We start from the raw sequence: 9809 nt of genomic DNA on the forward strand, positions 1-9809 counted from the left end.
GTTGAGACCCTGGGAGCTCTGAGGGTACTACTTAGTTCATATTGTTGTTCATCCTAAGGGGCTGCAACAATATGAACTAAGTAGTACCCTCAGAGCTCCCAGGGTCTCAACCACCAACCAAAGACTAGTGGAGACAGAATACACAGTAGTTAGTGCCTCTTCAGTTTCTGTTATGAGTGTGTTACAGTTGTTATTATGGACCTCTTTTGGCTTTTGCCTAATTTATTCTCAGGTTTTATTTTTATATCTCATAAAATTTTTTATGTTTTGATTTCTATTTCAGATTTCAGGTCTATGTCAGGAATTCTCTGGTATATAGCAATGTTGATTATTTTGTGTGCTGGTTCTAGTAGACTTTTATGGAGTTGGGGTTCTCTGTATGCATTCCTGTCTGTTTCAAACAGTAACAGTTTGTCTTCATTTTCACTTGGGGTGCCCATTATTTCTCCTGCAGGATTGCTCTGGCTAGGACTTCTAAGAATTGTAAAAGTGGGTATTCTTTTCTTGTTCTGTAAGTCAGGAAGAGAGCTTCCAGTTTTCCCACATTCAATTTAATATACGTTGTTTTTATAAGTAGCCTTGGCTATATTGAAGTAGACATCAGTTTTAAAAGATTTATTGGTTTTAATTTTATGTTTATGAGCATTTTGCCTACATACATGCATGTGTAGCACATGTGTGCTGTGTTTGCCAGACTGGGGCATTAGATATCAACTGGAGTTACAGATGGTTGTGGAAACTAAATCAGGTCTTGTGCAAGAGCAGCAAGGATTCTTACCTATGAACTATCTCTTCAGCCCCTGAGGTATATTTCTTGTATGTGCAACTGCCTTACATTTTTACTGTGAAAGACACTGAGTTGTATTGAATACCTTTTGTGTATCTATTGACTGATTGTCATGTGATTTTTGTCCCTCATTCTGCTGACATGGTTAATATGATCATTGATTTGAATATAATGAACCATCCTATGTCCCTGATTTAAATTCCACTTGGTCATCGATATTGATCTCTTTAATGTGCTATTGTTGAATTTGATTTAATAACATTTTATTGAGAATTTTTTCATCTATGCTCATCAAGAGTTATTGTGTGGGTTTATTTCTAGGCTCTATTCTGTCTCATTGATCAGTGTATCTGTTTTCAGGCCAATGCTATGCTATTTTGATCACTACAGCTTTGAAATGCTTGGCAATCACTCAGTGCCATACTTCCTGCTTTGTTCTTTTTTTTTTCTCCAAATAGAGAGTTCTGTTCCTATTATGTGCGCCTCCATATGCATTTTAGAATGGCTTTCCTAAATTCCTGAAGAGTGTATCAATATGTTAATAGGCATTGCACTAACTATATACATTGCTCTGTGTAGTGTGGGTAACTCGAAAATATTGAACAAAATTTTAAAAAATGGTATATAGAATAAGATTATGAATTGCAGGCTACCCTGGAAGCTGAAGCTAGACTACACAAATTCAAAACCTGCTTGGGGTATAGAGTGGGTTCAAGGTTGTCTGGTTAACTTAGTGAGACTTCTCCTCAAAATAAAAAGGGGAAGCAGAGCAGGATATAGATCTCAGACATGCACTCCACAGCCCTGAGTTCAATTCTTGGAGTTGCAAAGTTAACTACAGAGAACAAAGGCCCTTCATTGTTGTCTCCTACAACTAGTGCAAATGTGTACTTTGATGGAGTAGTGGAAATCCATTGCTAAGTGGGAAGATAATCATAGGAACACAGAATATTATAGCAGTAGTTTATAGAAAATGTCATACTGCAAAATGTAACAGTACTTGTTTCTTGTTTTTATTTTTCCTTTGAATTTTTGAGACAGAATCTTGTCACACAGTTTTATCTAGCTTGGAAGTTGCTATTACAGTTCGTGTTGGCCTTGTGAACTCTTGATTTTATTGTCTTAGACTGCCAAATGCTGGAGCTACAGATGTGTGCCATTGCCTGTGAAATGTACTAGTGTGTATCAGATCCCAAAGAAACCAGAGACAGGGCTGATTCAGTCCTTGTGACTCCTCCCAGCATTCTTCACCCTACCCTTACCCTAAACCTCTCCAGCTCTCCAGCTTTTTCCTGTATTTCCAGCCACTTTAGCCATGGCTCTCTTGGCTCCTGCTTGGATTGTTGCTTTCCCTCTTAACTCCTACTCTTCTCTTCTCTCACTCTCCTCTCTCCCGTCTCATGGACTGGTTCAGTCTGGACCCTTCCCGATGCTTCTGGCAGCTCTCTCCCTTATGTCTACAGTAAAAATTTTACCTATTCCTCAGCCATACGTGGGAGTTATCATGTTCTCATGCCCTTATTTTCATGTGATCTTATTATGAGGCCTAGTGCCAGTGCCAATACACACACACACACACACACACACACACACACACACACACACACACACCCCTTTGCTGGATTCTCATTGCAAGTCTGGGTTATGTTTAGGACTCTGAGTTCTCATGGTATTAATGGGAATGCTTTCCCTGCCCAGGTGAGCCAGCTGTGGTGGGTAGGAACTGAGCCTGTTACATGGTTGTTGGAGGCCTCTGAGATCTTGGTGTCAGGCTGTGTGCTCTTTCCTAATCCAGATTTGCTTATACCATTGAGTCATTTGTCTCAGCAAAAGCTTTGTGTGGGTGAGAGAGATAAGACCACACAGCAATAAATAACCCCATTCTTCCTTCAGGACATTCCTACCAACCAATGTATCAGTGCCAGCCCTGTGCTGACCAAGACAAAAAGCTCACTTTTCAAACCACAATCTCCTAATCAAGATTCATACTCACCTCTGTGTGTTTCAATCCTGAGTCCTCAGGTCAGACTCTTGTCCAATCCCTGGTCAACTCTCACCTTGAAAGATGGGATTTCAAGGCAAGAGATTGGCCTGTGTGTGCACCTCCTTGGTGCATCCTGTGAACACCCTTCTCTATAAGACCCTGAGATTGCTAAGTTATCATTTCCCTTATGTTAGTGAGCCAGAATATACAAAATATACAGAGGTGAGTATGAACATGAATCTTGATTAGGAGCTTGTGGTTTGAAAAGTGAGCTATTTGCCTTGGTGAGCACACTGCTGGCCCTGGTAAGTTGTCTGTTGATTATTTTAGTGAGTTCAAAAGAGACTTTAGTCTCATGTCCCCTCAAAGACCCCAGGTTGGTTTCAATAGTAGTGAGTGACAGAGGACACTCATGCCATGTAGCTTGCTGATAGCTGTCAGGACACAAGATGTCAGAGATCAGGTTGGTCTTGACTTGAGTGCAGAGGTGACAGGCAACCTGAAAATGTCTCAAAAAGCTGAAAATCATTTCAGGGAGCGGGCATGAACAGCTCTTGATTGTTGTTAGAAGAGGATGTGAGTGTAATAGCTTGGGTATGGAAAAGAAAATGCAACCTCATTTCACACTCACATGGCGACTGAACTAGGGGAATATTGGTTCTATAAAACTACTGGGTTATGATTGGAGCATTTTCTTTTCTATATAAATTATGGTTTACACTTCTTTCACTTAATGAGTTCTGCTTGCACTTTGGAAATGCAAAATGAAATGTTTTCAGCATGAGGTCATTCATATGGCACTAGAAATGAAAATGCCATACAAAATTTGAGAGAAAAAGGAGATCTATAAATTACATATAAGCATTTTTATTTGCTTAATAGAAAATTTAAATCCAATAGGCACAAATTAACTGTACCCTACTTGTAATAAGGAGAATATTTTTAATCACAGAAGTAGTAATAGGCAATATGTTAATGAAAAGCCCCAAAGCCTTCCTTTCTGTATATCTTGAAATAGTCACAATGGGATCGTGTTTTAAATTAAGTTAGTTATTGGCATTAAGATTATTAGATTATTTGCTATAAAATTTTATGCCTGTTGTCTTTGAAGCTTGAAACTCAATCTCATTAGGTTTGTTCTGGAGGCATTATCTTTCAACATTGATCTTGTACACAGATTGCAAAAAGGACACATTTTCATGATGTGATAGCAAGTGTTTAATTCAGAATGATAGATGGGTTTCATGCTGCTGTTTTCTCTCTGAGTTATTTGGGCTAGAGCAAGTTGGTAGATAAATATATCAAGAAAGCTGGGTTCACTGTCATTTGTTGTAATAAATGAGTTAGGCAAAACCCACAACCAGAAACAAAATGGCTTATATCAGATTGCTACAAATTATTAAGTACCTGGGATCAAAGTGCTTCTGACCTGCAGGACTCTTGTGCATGTGGTTTGCCCTCTGGAAAAACCTGTGCTCCCTAACCTCATTTCTTCTTGCTGTGGTTTTCAATACAAAACCACAATGGACTGTGAACTTTCTAATCTGTCTTCTTATGGGCTTCAGTTAGTCTTATTTCCTTTACTATATGGTGTCTAAAGAAAATATCCTGGCCAGAGAAGGAAAATAAAAACACCCTAGAGGTTATTCACAATCTTACAGCATCTGCAAAGGCACTCAGCACTTTCTTGCCATGATCTTTGACCTTGGAGTTGTTCATGATGGCTGACAGACAAGAGAAGTCTCCAAAGCTTTCAAAGAACCTCTGAGTCTATGGGTAGACAATCAAGGGCCTATGAGGTGGAGATTAGAGGTGAAAGTCAGAGCATATCATGCCTGCTGAGTAGAGAACTAGATTTCTGCCAGCCAGTTTACTTTCTTCTATTCTCTTTTCCTGGTCTCCACATCGTACCTTGCCAGGGCTGCTGCTCCATCATCTGCCACATTCACCTTTTCCCAGATGCTTTTGATGGCTACCTTCTCTTTACCTGTGAAGAAGGCAACCATTGTGTCTGGTCAAGAGCTTTAAGAAGGTTTAAGGTATTTACAAGCAAGTATGCTCAGCTGTTGCAAAGTTTATCTTTTTATTCTGGCCTTCTTGCCCTTACTGCATTCCTAAGGCTGTGAAGTCATTGGTTAATGGAACCTGGGCAAGCCAGGGTGGGGTACAGTGTGGTAAGCTTTAGATAACATTCCCATGAAACTAGTCCCAAGTAGGCCCCTTCAAGGAGACCCTACTGCTGAAGCTCTTGGAGAATTGTCTTTCTTTCTTGTGTTGTTTTTTTTTTCTCTTCAGCTTAGTCCCTTGTCCTAGCAAGAGCAGATTTGCTAGGAAGTATTTGTCAATCTTAATTATATATATATGGGATGGGCCACCACTCAGCCTAAGATCTCACATGGCTGCTTGGCTTTTCTTTCTCTGAAGCATTGTGAACTCCCCTCTCCTCCTCATGTTGGCTTGCTTGCCTCCAGGGATCCAGAAGTCCTGCTTATCCCTTCTACCCAGCAATTGGCCCATGGCTTCTTTACTGACATATCAGAACCAATTGGGGAATAGGACCTTAGCATCATAGCCACCCCTACATCTTGTTTTATTGTATTTAAAATGATTTATGTTTTCTGGTGTGGCCTGGTTTGTCTGTCAGCATCTGCTTCTGGAGACAGGGCTTGCACAGTTTGCTATGCAATGATAAAGATCACCATAATGCTCCTTTGATCATTTACCAGTTAGGGCTAATGCTGCAGACTCAGGACTCAGAAGCCCCTCAAATTTAACCCACAGCAGGCAATGACACAGGTCTTGCTGTAGCTGAAACTGAATCCAATATTAATAGTCTTGAAGTCCTGAGAGCTAATTTTACTACCCCTCTATCTGCTCCAGAGGGATTCTTAGCTTTATTGAATAAAATATTGTCTGAAGAACTTGTCAAATGAGCAAATTCTCATCACACACCTGATCACTGTTTGCCAGTTGGTGCTCCTTCCAATGACTCTAATTTCCTAAGTGAAGTTCCTAGAAAATTTATGTGCAGGTGCATCAAGAATTACCTGAAAAACACAGTCCTGTAGCCCCTGTCACAGGCTGTCCAGACTCTTCCCAATGGAATCAGAGGTTCTAAACTCAGCCCAAATATTGCATTGAATGAACAACCTGATATCTACACTAGAGTCTGAGTCACAGTAAGATTCGAATAATGGTTAGGGTTAGGTTTGAGGTTGGAGTTGGGGTTGTGGTTGTGGTTAGGTTTAGGGTTGGGTTTAGGGTTAGGGTTAGGAAAAGGCTGTAAGATGATTTTTTGAAAAGAACTCAAGAAACCATCACAGAAATAAACACTTTTGTACTTAAAGTAAAAAGGAACTTTACAAATCAGTAAAGATTCATACCTGTTAGAAAATGGGCAAAGGATATGAGCAAGAATTTTAATAAACAAAATAATTTATAGGGTTTGCAATTTTAAAGTCAATGAAAAAACAAGAGTTGTTTAACTTCTTAGAAAGAATGAAGTAGCAACAAAACACCATTCTTACTTTCCAAGCTTACATTGGGCCAGTGGGCAAGACATTCTTTGGAGAATAGAGATCAGTAATGTGGGCCTTGAGAGTGTTATCCCAGTATCTCCAAGTCCATTAAAAGGGACACATCAGTTAACCCCATGGTCCTACTTTTAGAGCAGGGTTTTTAAAAAACAGAGATTCATAGATTAACATTTTTTTGTGTAAATAATATTGCACTGTTTTGCCAAATAGTGAAAAATTAGAAATGCTGGAAATTTCTAATAACACAAGGAACATAACAAAAACATAGCAGAATATTCATATAGAGCTTACTTTTGAGGTGTTCACAATCTAATATTAAGTGTATAAGAGCAGGGTATGGTATCATATCATAGCATTACACAAAATGTAGAAATTTAACTCATAAGGAAAGGTTCTCTGGATAGGAAGAATCACTGCCAACATATTCTTTTGGTTGGACTTTAATGTACACTGTACCTACTCTAAAATCAGTTTCTTATGTTCTAGCCTGGATTTCAAGTGGAAAATTGCTAGCTTTTCATCAGTCTCTTAGTTGTTAGTGATGACCTATGGGTACAGAGTGCCTTTTTTTTGTGGGTGGTTTCCTGTTAGGCTCACTTTTGGGTGCTACCCTGGCACATGGGCCTTTCTTGACATCTAGTCCTGAATTTCTGTGTGCTTTCTTTTCATTCCAACTTTACAGTATACTGCACATAAGCTTTTCTATATTCTGTTGAATTAAAACAGAATTATTAGGGAGCCCATATACCTGCATGTTATTTTCCTTTAAATGGCAATGTTCCCCCAAAGTTTGCTTTAGGAAGGAAGGAGATGCTTCAGGAAACAGATAAAAGGTCATGTGTCATGGAAAACAGGAACTTGAAAGACCCTTGAGGGACTCCATTCTTTACTGACTGTCTCCTTTCAGCCCCTCCTGATCCACCCATTCCATTTCCACCTGCCCCTAGTTCACTGCCTATAACATATATTCTGTTTTAGGAAATACATATATGTATATATATACATGTATATATGAACAGCATATATGTATATATGCTGTTGTTTGTATTTCTATGGAGAACACAAATAGTAGTCAATACTTTTCCATATGATTTAGGGTAGAAGAAAAAAATTTCCTCCATGATGCTGGTAAGGATAAGGTTGGTTGCCTGTGTTTTCTTTCCTTAGTAATCTGAGGAGACACCTGGGCTTGGCTGTGCAGTTGATAATTATCACAAGGCCTTCCTTAGCTTCAAGGTGTTCTTGCCTTAGGGGCTGGGCACATATGTCTTTTGTCAAAGTCCTCCCCTGGTGACACACAACTGTTAATTCATTAATGCTCAGGTACCCTACAGGGAACTGGGGCTCAATATACACTCCTCCCAGTCTCCACCACAATTGAGTCTCACTTTCTGGCAGTGGAGAATTACTCATTCAAATCAACTTTTTCTCTAATCATCTCACTTCCAGTTTTCCTCTTTGTTTCTTCTTGACAACTAAAGCAAAACATTTGAATCAAATTATTGTTGAGGCTCCTTGATTATGAGGAAATCTAGTTTAGGACAATGGCTATCTGGGGAGATGACTTAGTTCCTTAATAGTTACTTAAAAACACTGCACCATGCATACTTAGCTTATTAACCACAGCAGGTCTCCACTGAATGCCTGGTATATCCTCAGTCATGAAGTCAAGATTACTGTTTTGAAACAGAAGTTGATGATTTAGTGTAGTATAGCAAAAGCTCCTGCCATCAGCTTCCTGGGCTTCCAGAGTACTTCTGATCCTTTTTTATGTAAATGATGACCCAAGTGACTAATGCAGGAATCTCATTGTGGATGATGATTCAACCCCCAGTCCTTGCCAAGAAATACTAGATTCTGAGTGTTTGAAAGCAAAGTTTGTTTTGAAAATCCCACTTAAGTTATATGATTCAAGAGTTGGATCTAGCTTAACAGCTACAGCCTATTGTTTGTGAATTGAACAGCAGATTACCTTTAATTACAGGAATTGCTTGTGAACTGCAGCTCCTCTTCTGAACTAGACATGAAAGAAAATTATAACTATATATTTTAGTAAATTACCTGTTATTATGAATTAATTTCAGGATTCAAATAGCTTTATCCCTGTTATGTCTTGACCAATAGACATAAAACTACTGATAATAGTAATGTTCAGAGTTAAGCTTTATTGCAAACTTACTTTGTGCTAAGCACTGTGCAAACTGTTTTATGATTTTTTTATTATTAACTTTGATGACATTTTGTAAGAGTAATTTTTTTAACCTCTGTAGATGTTATGACCGAGAACAGAAGGACTCTGGTTGTATGTATGTGTGATCCAGGCTGGCCTTAAACTTTGATCCTGTTGCCTTGGCCTCCCAAGTACTGAGATTATCGATATGCAGCACTGAGTCTACGTTGAGCCTATACCATATATCACACACACACACACACACACACACACACACACACACGCACACACACACACAGAGGGAGAGAGAGAGAGAGGGAGAGAGAGAGAGAGAGAGAGAGAGAGAGAGAGAGAGAGAGAGAGAGAGAGAGAGAGAGAGAGAGAGAGAGAGAGAGAGAGAGAGAGAATCTGCCTTGTGGGAATGTTGTTACTGTATACCACCTTGCTCTTGAAATGCTTCTTGAAGTCCTGGCTCAATGTTACTTCCTCTAAGAAGTCTTCTTTGCCTCCTGCCCTTGACCTGCCCAAATTAATTCCTTCATATTTCCTTTAAATTGTCAAAAGCATGACATGAGCCTTTGCCTGGTTTTAGGGTTGATTCCTTGCATGCTTTTTGCTTCCCCCTTGTAGTGTCAGACTTAAGAAGGTATATTGGACAAGTCTCCTTTATACATCTACAGGTTCATCTCACTCAGGAATTGGATGCATATTGTGTTAATTTTTCATTCGTGATGTCAGTAAACATCTATTTATCCAAGATCTTCCCAAGTGACAAAAAAAAAATGCAATGATTCCATTTGTCTAATGTCATGAATCAGTTTATTGTACTCATTTACTGGAATATGGGGAAGGGCTCCTTAGAGAAATATGGGTGACCCCAAACATTACTGAAAACTAGCACCCTACCATAGATAATTACTCCTCTATAGCCACAAAGACATCCATCAATGGACTTTTGATCCCTTGTGCATTCTAGAAACTCCCCAAACCACCATGTACACAAAGCACAATTACATACAGCTCGGAGAGACAGAAGAGAAGAGTTTGCCTGAACTTTCGTTTGAGGTCTAACAAGCCTCCCCTCTCATCATCTTATAAGAGAACATCAATATACTGGTTCTCATTGTGGACCACCTGCAGGTAATCACAAGTGCTCTGATTAATACAGCAATAGCTTTATTGTGTCCAGAGTACAATGGTTTATAACATATTGTCAAGCCTTAAAACTAGGATTAGCTATATACTCAAAATACCCTTAATAGGCAGGAGCTAAGTGAGTGGTTCATAGCTGTACTTAAGGAATATATGCTTGAAAAATACTCTGTTTAAAAG

The sequence above is a fragment of the Mastomys coucha genome, unplaced genomic scaffold (assembly GCF_008632895.1).
Source record: "Mastomys coucha isolate ucsf_1 unplaced genomic scaffold, UCSF_Mcou_1 pScaffold9, whole genome shotgun sequence".
In the NCBI taxonomy this organism is placed as follows: domain Eukaryota; kingdom Metazoa; phylum Chordata; class Mammalia; order Rodentia; family Muridae; genus Mastomys; species Mastomys coucha.